Source organism: Mustela nivalis, assembly GCF_964662115.1.
Source record: "Mustela nivalis genome assembly, chromosome: 16".
Classification (NCBI taxonomy): Eukaryota; Metazoa; Chordata; class Mammalia; order Carnivora; family Mustelidae; genus Mustela; species Mustela nivalis.
The window spans coordinates 30,293,114-30,308,032 of NC_139035.1; the positions used below are offsets into that span (position 1 = coordinate 30,293,114).

Below are 14,919 nucleotides of genomic sequence, written 5' to 3' on the forward strand. Positions count from 1 at the left end.
TGATTCCCAATCTTTTTCAAGTTACCGTTGTTTATTTGACTTGATGAAACTTGTTCCTTTTTTTAAACCTCCCTAAAGGAAAAAAAGCTTTATGACAACTTGTTTTTTAATAAAACTAAGCAAAAAAAAAGTCCTGGTAATTCTTCTCAAAAACTGTTTTTCAGGACACCTGACTGGCTCAGTCCATGGAGCACATGACTCTTGATCTCTAGGCTATGAGTTCAAGCCCTAAGTTGGGTGTAGAGATTACCTAAAAATAAAATCTCCCAAAAATTGTTTTTCACATTAATAGGAATACAAAATACCCACCATTCAATATGGTAACATTAACAATATTAGGCATCCAATCAAAAACTACTAATCATACAAAGGAGTAGGAAAATCTTACCTTTAACAAGGAGAATGATCAGTCAAGATGGTCTGACCCAGAACTGGTAGCCCCAGGTGTTAAAATTAATAGACAGGTACATAAAAATTGTCATTAATGTTGTATTAAATATGTTCAGGGTGGCTCAGTCAGTTAAGAACCTTGCCTTCTGCTCAGGTCATGATCTCAGGGTCCTGGGATCGAGCCCAGGTCAGGCTCCCTGCTCTCTTGGGAGTCTGCTTCTCCCTCTGCCTGCTGCTCCCCAGCCTGTGCTCTCTTTCTCTCTGTCAAATAAATAAATAAAAATCTTTAAAATAAATAAATACACAAATACATTCAAAATTTAAGTGCACACATGAAACATATTTCTTAAAGACTCTTATCAAACTTCCAGATAATATAGACCTGAAGCCATAAAACTCCTAGAAGAAAACATTGGTGGTAAGCTCCTTGACATTTGTCTTGGCAATGAGTTTTTGGATTTGACACCAAAAGGCAAAAACAAATAAGTGGGACTATATCAAACTAAAATGTTTGTGCATTATTGGAAGGAATGTAAATCAGTGAAGCCACTATGTAAAACAGTATGGAGTTTCCTCAAAAAATGGAGATGATCCAGCAATTTCACTTCTGGGTATATATCCAAAAGAAAGCAGGTCAAAGAGTTATTTCTATCCCCATGTTCATTGCAGCATTTTCTCAATAGTGAAGATACGGAAACAACCTAAGTGTCCATCATTGAATGAACACACACACACACCCCCACATACATACAAGAGAATATCATTCAGCCATGAGAAAGGAAATCCTGATATTCATGACATCATGGACCTTGATAGCACCACTAAGTGAAATAAGCCAGACAAAAGATTGCATTACAATTCAAATGTAAACTGTAAAATTATGAAATTTTGAAAAAACAAAAAACATGGGAAAAAGTCTTGAAGACCTTAGGTTAGGAAAAGTGTTCAGATTTGACATTAAAAATATGATCTATAAAAGGAAAACTTTACAAATTGGACCTCTTAAAAATTCTTGCTCTTTCTGTGAAAGACCCTGTCATGAAAACAAAAAGACAAATTACAGACTGGAACAAAATTTTCAGAAACCACATAGCTACCAAAGGACTTGGTGTCTAGAATGTATAAAGAGTTCTCAAAACCCAATGGTACAGGGGCACCTGGGTGGCTCAGTTGATTGAGCATCTGCCTTCAGCTCAGGTCATGATCGTGGGGTACTGGGATGGAGTCCAACACTGGACTTTCTGCATAGTGGGGAGTCTGCTTCACACTCTCACTCTCCCTCTCTCTCTCTCTCCTCTCTCTCTCTCTCTCTCAAATAAATAAATAAAATCTTTTTTAAAAAATACCCAATAGTACAAAAGTAAATAATAGAGTTAGAAAGAGGGCTGAGGATATGCCAGTGAAGGTGGCAAATGACCCACTCTAAAACATCAGCAACCAGGGAAATGTACATTAAAACCCCCAAATCGGGGCACCTGAGTGCCTCAGTCAGTTACGTGTCTAACTCTTGGCTTCAGCTCAGGTCATGATCTCAGGGTCATGAGACTGAGCCCCGAGTCAGTCTCCACGCTCAGCAGGGAGTCTGCTTGAGATTCTCTCACTCCTTCTGCCCCTCCCTCCACTCGTAAGCCCTCTCTCTCTAAAACAAAGAAATATATATATATATATATATATATATATATATATATATTTTTTTTTTTTTTTTTAAGCCACCCAATGCTGGCAAGAATGTGGAAAACCTAGATCCCCCATACACTGCTGGAAGGAATATAAAAGGTTATAGCCACTCTGGAAAATAATTTGGCATTTTCTTCTAAAACTAAAAATGTACTTACCATGCAACCCAGCATTAGCACTCTTAGGCATTTATCAAAGGCAAATGAAAACCTACAACACTCAAAAACCTATACAAGAATGTCCATAGCAACTTTGTTTGTAATAGCCAAAAACTATAGACTCCACAGGAATGTTCCTCAATGTGTAAATGATTAAATAAATACATTGTGGCACATCCAAACCATGGAATATTACCGAGCAATCAAAGGGAACAAACTACTGATACAATGAGACCTTAGACTAGCCTCAAGGGAGAGCGAAAGACTATATACTGCATGATACTATGTAAATTATTTCATTTACATAACACTCTTGAAACAACTATAATATGAAAATGGAGAACAGATAAGTGCTTGCCAGATGTCATGAATTAGAGGAAGGGGGGCAGACTGACTATGAAGTACAAGGGAGCCTTGTGGTAATAATAAAAGATACTGTATCTCACTTGTGTCAATTGCACAAAGCCACATAAAAAGTAAAATTGCACAGATATAAATACACACATACTACAAATGAGTATATGTATAGCTGATGAAATGTGAATAAACTCTGGGTTGTATCAATGCCAAATTCCTGGTTTTGATATGGTCCTACAGTTATGCAAGAGATCAATACTGAAGGAGGCACAGGTGAAGGGTACACAACAGAACCTTCCCATATGTTTCACTGCGACTTCCTGTAAATATAGTTATTTCAAAATAAAGAGTCAAAAATAAAATAAACTTATTATTTAACATAAAAACAATAATATAGGGTTACTATAAACTAAGGTATACAGTAAATATATAAGGAAAACATGTAAGAGCTATGGCAAAAAAAAAAAAAACAGGAGGAGAAAAGCATAGGTATATTCCATAGGCCCTTATACTACACTTAAAGTGGCCTAATATAACTTGATAGCAGGCTGATGAGTTAAAGATGATCACATAAACCTCAGTGTAACCACTAAATGAGTAAGATGAAGAGAGATAACTAACAACACAACGTAGAAGATAAAACAGAAACAGAAAATATTCCATCCAAAAGAAGGCAGCAAAAGAGGAAAAGGGGAATAAAGAACAGATGAAACTAAGAGAAAACAAATATAAATGATAAATTTAAATCTAATCATATGAATAGTCACTGTCACCAATAGGAGCAAAATACATTCAAGTGCACATGGAACATTTACCAAGACAGACCATATTCTGGGCCATAACACATGTCTAAATAAATGTAAAAGGGCTTAACTCACACAAAGTATATTCTGTGATCACAAGGAATTAAATTAGAAATCAATAACAAAGATATCTGGAAAAATCTTGAAATGTCTGGAAATTAAATAACACACCTCTGAGTAACCCATGGGTCAAAGAAGAAGTCAAAAGGAAAATTAGAAAGTGTTTTTTTTTAAAGATTTTATTTATTTATTTGACAGAGAGAGATCACAAGAAGGCAGAGAAGGAGGCAGAGAGAGAGAGAAGGAAGCAGGCTCCCGGCTGAGCAGAGAGCCCGATGCAGGGCTCGATCACACAACTCTGGGATCATGACCTGAGCCGAAGGCAGAGGCTTTAACCCACTGAGCCACCCAGGCGCCCCTAGAAAATGCTTTTAATGAGATGAAAATGAAAATACAACATATCAGAGTTTATAGGAGTCTGCTAAATCAGTTCTTACAGGGAAATTTATAGCATGAATTGACTATATTAGAATAGAAGAAAGGTCTCAAATCAAGTCCTCCCATACAAAACTAGAAAAAGAAAAATAAGTGAAACCAAAGTAAGCAAAACATAGGAAATAATAAAGATCAAAGAGGAAATCAATGAAACAGAAAACAAAAACAACACACAAAATCAATGAAAACTAAAGGTCATTCTTTGAGAATCTCAGTAAAATTAATAAACTTCTAGCCAGACTAATCAGATAAAAAGAGAGAAGATACAAACTAGCAGTATCAGGAAAGAAGTTAAGTAACATCACTATAGACTCTACAGATACTAATAAGGTAATAAGAAAATATCATGAACAACTTTATGCCTTTATGTAAATTTAACAACTTGGATAAAATTGAAAGATGCAAATTATCAAAGCTCACTCAAGAAAAAATAAGTAACTTGAATAAACCTATATCTATTAAAGACATCAAATTTATGGTTGAATCCTTCCCACAAAGAAAGCTCCTGGCCCAGATAGCTTTACTGGTGAATTCTTCCAAACATTTAAGGAAAAAGTAATACCAATACTACAGATAGTCTTTCAGAAAATTGAAGATTGACAATTTCCTAATTCATTCTCTGAGCTAGCACTTCTCTGATACCAAAACCAAAAACATCATAAAAATTACAGACCAGTATCTTCAGGAATATGAATATTTTTCTAAAGAATTTTGGCACGATCATCTCCCCATGGAATAAAACAGAGTAAAAGTCATACTGGGTATGAAAACATCTTCCCTTCAGAATGTGTAAGGACTCAGAGATAATGCTGTATTAAACAGCTTTCATTTAAAACATGCAGTGAATCAAGGGTAAGATGTAAGCACAGTAAAGAATATCTGATTAGGAATAAAAAGTTAAGCATACACCTACCATATGACCCAGCCATTCTACTGCTTGGTATATGCCCAAGAGTACAGAGAGTCTGGCACACAAGTGCTCTCAGCAACTCTAAGAGCCATTCCCAGAAATCACCCAAACACGCATGAACTGGAGCGCAGATATTGTGGTGCACCCACAACACTATCAATGGAGGAGCATTCCACACTAAAATGAAATGATACATACAACGAGATAGATGAATCTTTAAAAAAAAAATATGCTGATACAAAACAGACCCCAAAAAAGAGAATATATGCTATGCGATTGCATTTGCATAGAACTTTAAGAATGCAAACTATGGCCATAGCGACAGAAGGCAGTGCAGATGGAGCCTTGACGAGGGGCTCGATCTCACAACCCTGAGATCCTGACTTGAGCCAAAACCAAGAGTGGGTCACTCAACTGACTGCATGCCCCAGGTGCCCCATTAATAAAGCTATTTTTAACAAAAGGTGAGTCCAGGATCAAGAAAGACCTGGGTCCTAGGGCTGGAACAAGGCCCAGCATCTCCGTGCCCCTACAACAGAAGTGGGCTTTTCAGGATTAGGACCAGAACTTCCGCCAACACCAAATGTGCACTGCACCAAGGCTGTCAGAGCAGCCTGCCTCTCCCTGTTGCACCCTCATTCCCCTCCTCCCTGCTCACCCCCATATTTAAACAGAAGCCGAGAGACACTGCAACATGCTTATGAAATCCAGCCCCACCCTATGGCAAGAACACTGAAAACTCCATAGTTCTAAGAACAAGAGCACAAACAGATCTATTTTATTGTGTCCACAGGGTCCTAGCGGAGATTCGAGTTGTGGGATTTGCCCCCATGCTGTAGTGTGTAGATAAGAGCAGGAAAACAGCTGGGCAGGTCCCTGCATCAGTTCCAATAGGTTTGGCTTCATGTAACGGGAAACCTGATCATTGACACGCCTGCATTTATTCTTCTCCTTTATTGGAGACTAGAGGTGCATTGTGGAGAGCAGCTCTGGGTGAGGCCATCGGGGTCTCAGCCTTCTGCTGTCTTCCTGGGCATGTGGCCTCCACCCTCTGGGTTCCATGAAGTCTGCCAGAGACCTGTGATCTGACCAGCAGGAGCAGGAAGGGGGAAAGGCAAAGGGAGGAGCTCTGATTGTCCTGGAAGGCAACAGGGGTGCTGCCCAGAGGAGGGAGAGGGCAATTACCAGCAGGTCAGGGGCCTGGCTGTTTGGAGTCAAAAAGACAGCAGACACTAGAACCAATACTGGGATAGCACTTGTGCTATCAGCACCCTTAAACAGCCAGTCACCGGAGCTGAAACATGTCCTCTGGGTCTAAAGACCAACCATGGACTGTTGCTATAATTTTCTTCCCTTGAAGAATGGCTGCCAAGGAGCTCTGCTGCGGTGCTCTGGTCCGAGCCTTTAGCGACCACACGGCAAGTGCAGGAAGGAGCTCCCCTTGGCGTGAACCCAGCCCGGCACTAGGGGACCAAGGCTCTGCTCCTGAGTACCTTGAATGCTCCTTAAGGTGCTCAGCACCCAGGGTTTCTGGGCTGCCAGTGGAGAGCTGGAAGAAGAGACCCAGTCAAGCGAGGAGTGTCTGCTGTCACTGAGCACATACTTAAAAAGTAAGTGCCCTCAACAAATCATCAAAGCAGGCATGTCATCAGTTGGGGCCCAGTGGGAAAGCAGCAAGTCTGTTCACTGGGGTTAGGACCTATTGGTATCAGACAGTGAGAGGCACAGGGAAGGTGTGTGTCTTCATCAGACCTGGCTCTCCTGCCAGCCAGCCACAGGCCACACCCACCCGCAACCCTGTGTCAGTGGGGTGGGGGTGGGGGAAAGGAATTGGCCTCTCCTGCCTGTGAGGTTCCAGGGACTTGAGTGAGGGCTTGGCTCTCCACCTGCCCTGAGCTTGCCCCTGGGGGTGAGCAGCCCAGGCCCAGCAGAAGAGCCACTGCAGGAGCTACCACTTGCTCCAGGACCAACTTCCACTCTTAACCAAGTTCAGAGTGAGTCCAGACATACCGTGCTCCCTCCACATGCATGAAGGCACTAAAGGTGCCCAAACAAGGAGTGGGGAGGGATAGGGGCACCCCAGGGAATGTCCTGCACACTGGGCCTCTCGCCCCAGTGCAGTACCTCGGCTACAAGCACTAAAGTCACACACCCCTTTTTGTTTAAAATAGATTTCGGAGAGAACGGAAAGGTACACAGTCAAAGAAGCCCCCCTCCCCAGACCTGGCTACGCTCCTTTTACAGTGCTGGTACATCTTTGTAAATTTTCTGTCCATGTGTATTTGCCAAAGTATGTTACTTATACATAATCTGATTCACAATAGTAACATATAAAGTACATCTTACATTATTAAAATTAGAAGGGGTTGCACCTGGGTGGCTCAGTCATTAAGGGTTCGCCTTCGACTTAGGTCACGATCCCAGGGTCCTGGGACCCGAGGCCTACATTAATTGGTTCCCTGTTCAGCAGGGAGCCTGATTCTCCCTCTCCAGCTCCTCCTACTTGTGTTCTCTCTCTTGCTGTCTGTCATAAATAAGTAAAATCTTTCAAAAAAAAAAAAATCAGAAGTAGGGAAGCTACAGCCACTAAATATGATCCAAGCAGAAGGGCCTCCTCCCAGGGCGCAGTTTCTGGGACGGCCAGCAGGTGTCAGAGCCACCAATAGTATTTCCATGCTCCCGCAGGGAAGCTTCAGGAAGGGAAAAGTTCTACTGGAAATGAGATGGGGAGACCCCCTCCCACCATTGTTTGCCCCTTTGGCCCAATATTTTGTCTACTACTGGGGTTGGGGCGGGAGGAGTAAGGGGAGCTGCAGAAAGCAATTAAATTCTCAGACCACAGATTCCCATTCAGCTGGGGAGCCTTTGATCCTTGGAGAAGCTGTTGAAACGCTGTTGGATGGCCTCCCACAGCTGGGCGGCACTTCTGGAAGCTCAGGGAGATCCAAGGAGGGGCGAGTGTGGAGGGAAACACGCAGAGGAGGGCTCTACGATGGCAAGCTTTGTCTCACAGTTTCTGTATGCGGAGCTTCCCCGACTTAACCTTGGGGTCATGGCCTCTTGGGCACTTCCCTCACTGGCCAGCCTGGCTGTCATCTGGAGCCACTGACCTAGGAGACCTTTGCCAGGCTGGAGCAGGCCTGGGTCCTGCAGCTGGTGGCCTGGGCTCGGCAGACAGACATGCCGTGAGGGGCTCTGTGTGGCACCCCACCCCCACCCCCTAGGCTCAGCCTGTAATTCTGAGATCACCAAAGCAGGCCAGCACAAAGGGGATGTTGAGGCAGGTACAACACCATCAGGGAATTGCGGAGAGGGGGACCACAACCTTGGCTCCGGAGGAGCAGACCCTTCCCTGAGAGTGTAGGAATGAAAAGAAGGATCTTTGCCACATGCCCCAGCTGGTACATGTCTGGGCTACTCCCCGGACCACACCCCACTTCTGGCGGTGGGTCCAGAGAAGAGCTCAGACAGGGTCCAGACCCACGGCACTCTGGGGCTTCTCAACGGTGGGACTTTACTTACAGAATGATCCCCAGCCTGCAGGAGGGGGTGGAAGGTGGGGTGCAGGGAGGGAGGAGCAAGATACGAGTTCAGCATCCTCTGGATGGTACTGCTGATACTGATGGTACTGAAGAATCACATAATGTGTGATTTCCACACATTCTGACAGGTAGGCGAAGGTGACCTTTCTCAGTGACTCAGATGACCTCATCTGCTAAACTGGTACATCTTACCCAGGCCCCAAGAAGCAACGCTCATTATTTAACTCACTCTGTACCTCACATGTCATCTATGTCATTTAAAATAATACACCTGTGCTACCATACACATAATAAAAATGGCAATTATCGTGAAAACACAGGTGGCATTCACATCCAAATATGACCATGCATTTTGATGCTCGATGTTTCAAGCATCATATACAAGCCGAATTCTTCATTTAAAAACAAATCAGGCTAAACCGCTGTCTGTGCTGGGATACACATTCATTTACCACGACTGGTATAATGAGCACAGCTTTGATGTCTGGCCATTGAGGGGTTTTCTTCCATTACCCTCTTACATATGACAGAAGAGGTATGGAACGGGAAGAATCGCTCATAATGCTAACCAGCCCCACCCTCTTGGATCATGTCGGAGGGAATACTCTCTCTGAGGAGGGTCAGACAGAGCCAAGGGGAGCGGCCACCCTAATCTGCTCAAGGAAACCTGGTTAACAACGGGGCCTCCCTTGCAGGAACCATGGAATGGGTTGACTCCTGGATAATCCTAGGCCCACTGGATTCCTGGTAAAACAAATAGCCTCACAAGCCCCCTGAAAAGTCAAGCTAGTCCTTGCTAGTTCTACTTCATCAGGCTGCTCACGTGACAAGGCTACACTAGGCCAAGACAGACATCACTGGTCAAGGTCTATCTCGAGATACTCAAGTTTCCAGCTCCCTGGAAAAAAAGCAACCAATGGGGTCTTGGGGGTGGGAAGGGCTGGGGTTCAGGCCCCGCCCACCTCACTGAATCAGACCCCTGCTTGCCACACGCCCCCTTCACTTCAATCATGCTTTGGGGGTGAGTCAGGGAGGAGGTGGGTGGTTGTGCCTGGTTTTGCCAGGTGTCTGGTCCCCTAATGACCATGACTCCTCCCTCGACTTAATCCTTCCTGTACAGGGACTCCACCTCCAAGCCCTGCACTCAACCAGGCAAAAGGCCTGATTCAGAACTCCGTCTCTTCAGCAGTACCCGAGGCTGTTTCCCTTCCATAAAGCGGTAAGGAAATCACCCATATGGATACACAAAAACAGATCACTTCCTGAATCACACCTGAGTTCGGGTGCAGAGTTGGGGCACAGAGTAAGCTTCAAGCTCGAGGTCACTGGCCATAATTATCCCTCCCAAAAGGGCAGCCTTTCTTACCTGTAGCCAAGCAGCTTCTGAGGCATGACAAATAGCCGTGCCCGTGGAAACCCGGGAAGGAAGCATTCCTCAGCAGGCCTCCCGGCCCAGGTGTCAGGGACGCGCACCAGAAGAGTAAACAGACTAAACCAATAGAAGCAAGAGAGAACTGGTTCTCCTGCTCTCTAGATGGCTCGTGACATTTCAATTATGTGCAGCACAATATCACAGCATTATTTTCAAGCTTTATGGAATCTCCTGGCTTCACAAAAGGAATATTAGTTGGTGCAGTTGAAGGATGGCCGAGACAAGAAAGAAGTTCATGGGCAGGGATGAACCCCACAGCGGCACCATGTGTGGGACTGGGCGTGTAAAGCACGGCACCTTTTGTCCCGGGGAACCACAAGTGTGGGACGTTTGGGCTGTTGCTTATTTGCAATTTATTTCTCTGGATTAGAAGTGTATGTCCTTGAGGCAACGTCAGTGTCAAGTTAGCAAATGGCAGAGGAGCCCTGAGTTCCAGCTTCCCCAGTAGCTCTGCTGCGTGATGGCCCGTGGAACGGATCGAGGGAATCTTCACGAAAGCCAGTGCGGAGAGTTCCCAAAGCACAACTGGACTCAGGATCTAAACAGACTGATCTTTCTTTTAGAATCTCTGCTGTGGGGCAAGGGGAGAGAAGGGTCCCATGTCCTCTCTCTGGGTCCCGACTTCTCGAAGATCTCCTTTCAAAACTCGTCAAGGGCAGACCGCAGCCCCCCAGTGAAAAGACGTGCCCAGAGTTCTTCCGACAATGATGCTATTGAGAGTTGCACCTTCTAACACCTACAGGTGCCAAACAGGCCTGTTTCAGAATATCACCTCAAACTGTATTCCTCTGGCCCTGAAACACTTTACTTTTTAAAAATACCCATTCATCTTGAAACACGTCCCATGTTTAAGAGAGAAATGGATATGAGAGACAGATCATTTGCTTCTTAATTATACTGTCAGAACTACGACAGGACAAGTTTAACCCTAAATGGCCACTGGCTGTCAGCCTCGATGTTGGGGAGGACGCAGGGAACAGTGGGGACCATGCTGAACTATAGCACACATAACCTCATGAATGCAGAAGCCACTGTCACACCAACAGTTAAGTCTGGCAAAAGCATGGGCTCGGCACTTTCCAAAGAAACCAGAAATTAGGATTCTCATGTGTAACCTCTCAGTGTTTAAATAAGGAGTATAAGCTTTAAAAAAATCTCAGGTCACCAGTTTGCTACCTCCGTCTTTAATGACTGATGGCAGTCACTGGGAACAGAACTGACCTGAAGCCCGGAACACAAGGCTGTTAGACCTCGCTCTGACACCTGGGCAAGACACCTGGTCATTGTGGGTCTCTGTCACCTTGGTCAAAAAGTTTAGAGGTCCAAATTCCTCTCGTTACTAAATTGTTATACTGTATAGTTATATAAGTTTTCTAGATGGTCAACTCCCACAGGAATAACCACAAACCTAATTAAAAGGAAAAACACCCACAGAAATAGATCACTGGACCCTAGCAGGGTCTGCTACACTGTCTAGACATGCCCTCGGTGTGGCCAACCCCCTGGGTTAACACAGCCACAAGACGTGAGCCCTTCCACGGGGTCTGATCCTCTCTGAGAGCCAACCCCCACCCACCAGGGAAAAGAAAAAGTGGCTCTCCTCCTGTTATCTTGGCTGTGTTGGGAAACACCTCTCTAAGAAACAGAGCTAGTGTGGGTCTCCTGACCCTAAACTCGGGGTTTCCAGGGGACATTGGAGTCAGAAAGCGATGCTGACCAACGGGCTGTTGAGAGCCCCAACTCCAGCTTTCTGTGGTCACGCTCATCCTTCCTGCAATGGGCTGTGTAGCTGCCACACCGACCATCTGCATAAGCTGGCTGTCCTCTGAACAGCTCTGGTCACTGAACCTGAGACTACAGCTCCACGTGTAGACAGCTCAGCCCAAGCCAAAGCACACAGAAGGGAAGGGAAGGGAAGGGAAGAAGAACTGGTAAGGGAAGAAGAGAAAAGCAAGCTGGAGAATGATGACGGAGGGGTAAGCTAAGGGCCTTTCCACTGCAAAAGGTAAAAATTGGCGTATTTCAGTCCCAGTAGGAATATTCACATTCTTATAGTTACATGAAGTGTGTGTGCCTTGGGCAAAATGAAGTCCCCAAGAGGAGGAGGAACTGAAACAGCACAGCTCCCTCACACGGGCCACCCTGAGCTTACGGAAAGACTGACAGACTGCCAGTATCCAGTACCTTTCAGAGAAAGACTTACCTTTGACTCCAAAACCAGCTATGACCTTTCTCTCTACTTGTCTCTTGGAGACATTTTCTCAGCCTTGCCCTGTGACCACCCTGGCCTCAGGTCATCAGTGCTCTGTCAGCTCAGTGTTAGCCCGAGGCCTTTGTATTATCTGTTGTCACTGCCTGGAATGCTCTTTACCTTGATCTTCCTGGGGGTGGCTGGCTTAAGTCACAGCCTCCAGGACGCCCCTTAGACTGGGCCCTCTCTGGCCCTCCGAGGATTTACCAATGCATGGGTCACATGACCCTACTCTGCTTCACACCACCCAATTTGTTTCTGTCTTCCTTGCTTGCCTTCCCTCACTAATATACGAGCTCACTTTTCTAGCCGCTAGAGCGATGCCTTGCCTACCACAAGTGCTCGGGGAGCATGAGTGGAAGGGATGGCTGGCTGGCTGGCTGGCTAAAGTTGGCTGGCTGGCTAAAGTGGGGGAGGCCTCCAGCAGATAGACGCCTGCAGTTTGTTGGGCAAGTGGGGAGGAATAAACCCGCACAGACTTGAGTCCAGCAGGAAGGCAGACATTTATCCCATGCTTCTGGAAGTACACCGTGCTGTCTGCTCAGGACGAGTGTGGGAACAATCTCTAAGGAAAGTGAAGGGCTGGCCAGATGGGCAAAGGCACAAAGAGGGGTGGTGGGGCAGACACCCCGTGGGGGAGCAGCACAACGAGGCACCACGACTGAAAGTAGAACATGGGCTCCAGCAGCCCCGGGTGCAGGCATGAGGGAGACAGGGCCTGAAAGGAAGGCAGGGGCCAGTTCCTAAAGAGCTGCCTCAACTCATCTCTGAGCTGTGGGTGCCATGCACATATTAAGGAGGGAGGTGACAGGATGGCTTTCTGTCTATGATGATAATTCTGAAAGCAGCAAAGGCAACTAAGAAAGAAGAGAGCAAAATGAGCCAGAGATCCAAACCAGGTGAAAACACATCTGGGATTGCCTACCCAGAGCAACAGAGGTGGAGGAAGAAGAGACAGATGGAAAGCTGTTGAAAGGGTAGAATCACCAGAGCCCCGTGACACACAAGATGTGGGAGACAAGAGAATGGACGGGGTTAAAGGAAATCCCATCAGAATCAATGGTCTTGGCATGGGGGGCCATGAAGCCCTAAATGCCTCATGCACAGACACAACAGGTGCCCCGTGTGCCTGTGACCCTGGCTCAGCTGGGAATCCTTGTCCCCGTGCTGCCGCAGTGCACCTGCTTCATCAGGAAGTCTGCAGAGAAGTCCCTCTGGTGTGTGTGCATCAAGCCTAGAGCACGTTGGTGATTTCTCTGCTCCTAAAGCTACACGTGCACTTCCTTACCACACAACCCTGTTTGGAGGCACACACTGATCCATCGCCAAAGCATGACTATCGCTCTAAATATAGATGTGCCTGTCACCCCAGAGAAAGAGCAGACCACAAGTCATGACTGCACTTACTCCAAGGAAATTTGCAGGTGATAAAATTAAAAAACAAATCAATGTAAGGTTTCATAAGTCTGGAAATCTGAACAGGGGGTCAAATTATGATGGCCTCACCTGCTTCACGTCTCTTGATCTCAAACTGCTAATTTGGCCCCCACTAACGCAGCCCCCGCCTCACCCCATGCTATTCCTCAGTCCTCAAGGGAAATCTCACACCGCAAGGTCCTTGCTCCATTCCCGCTCTCCTACTTTAGCCCCTCTCTGCCACCATCACCTGTGCGGCCACATCCTGTCCAGAGCACGGGCTCTGGGACCTGCCAGCTTGGCTCTGAGTCCTGACTTGGCCATCTGGGAGCTCTGAGACCCGGGGCAAGTTATCCAGCCGCTCTGTGCCTCAGTTTCCACCCTGGTAAAATCATGAGACAATTCAGTGAATTAGTTTTTGTCAAGTACTCAGAACAGTACCTAGCACGAGGCAAGTAGCCCACATGAGGAACCTGCTGTTCCTACCACCGCTGCCCTGGGAAAGCCTCTGCTAACTCCCACCACACAGAGCCAAAGCCACAGGAGCTGTGCTGTGAGGCAAGGGACAACGCCCTCCTGGCGTAATACACTGCCCCAGAGAGTTTGCCCCGTGTTTTCTGAAATTATCACTAAAAGAGTGATTTACCAACAAAACAGATGAACATATGGGAGGGGGAGAGAAGAGAAGAGAAAGATAGAGAACAAACTGAGGGTTGATGGAGGGAGGCAGGTGGGAAATGGGCCAGATGGGGGATGGGTATTAAGGAGGGCACCTGTTGTGATGAGCACTGGGTGTCATAGAAAAGTGATGAATCACTGAATTCCACTCTTGAATCCAATATCACACTATATGTTAACTAACAGAATTTACATAAAATTTTGAAAAATATTAATAATGAAAATAAAAGAGTTCTTTCCATTTTTTACCTGCAGCCCTCCCTTCTCCACAGTGTCCTCCCAGGAATATGACATGAGTTGCAGACACCCGAGCTAGAAGACAAATGAGTGACAGATGCCACACGGTCTCCCTCCCTCGGGAAAGGGCTTTGTTACGGGGTCAAGTGGGTCCAGCCTGGCTCCCGCTGCCTTAAGATGGATTCTTCCCAGGAGAATCCTTCGTTCCTCACCTAAAAAGATTTCTGGAGTCACCCTGGTCCTGATTCTTCCAAAGGTAGAGTGTGAGTCTGATTCTTTAAAAGAATGGAGGACCAACTGTAACTGTTAAATTATTTGTAAGTGGAAAACAAGTATAAGGTGTAAAAACATGCTAAGTTTGAGACTGAAAATAGTTCTGATATAGGACTTTGCATTTACCTTTTTTTTTTAAGATTTTATTTATTCATTTGGGAGACAGAGAACTTGAGAGAAAGAAGAGTGAGCAGCAGTGAGGAGCGGGTAGGGCAGAGGGAAAGGAAGAAGCAGGCTCCCCACTGAGCAGGGAGCTCGGTGTGGGGCTTGGCCCCAGGACCCTGGGAACAAGACCTGAGC

The 14,919-nt window shown here is 45.8% G+C and overlaps 1 long non-coding RNA gene across 10 annotated transcripts in view; it reads right to left on the reverse strand.

Annotated features, from left to right (window-relative positions):
* The window catches only part of LOC309850513, an 86,550-nt gene that overhangs the window by 60,502 nt on the left and 11,129 nt on the right, over nt 1-14,919 (reverse strand). Inside the window, exon 1 of one of the 10 annotated variants that reach the window (XR_014304296.1) lies at nt 9,699-9,814. The exons of the other annotated variants lie outside the window; for them this stretch is intronic. This is a non-coding gene — a long non-coding RNA (uncharacterized lncRNA). Of the gene's footprint in view, nt 1-9,698; nt 9,815-14,919 lie in introns of those variants that run through there. 10 annotated transcript variants of the gene reach the window in all.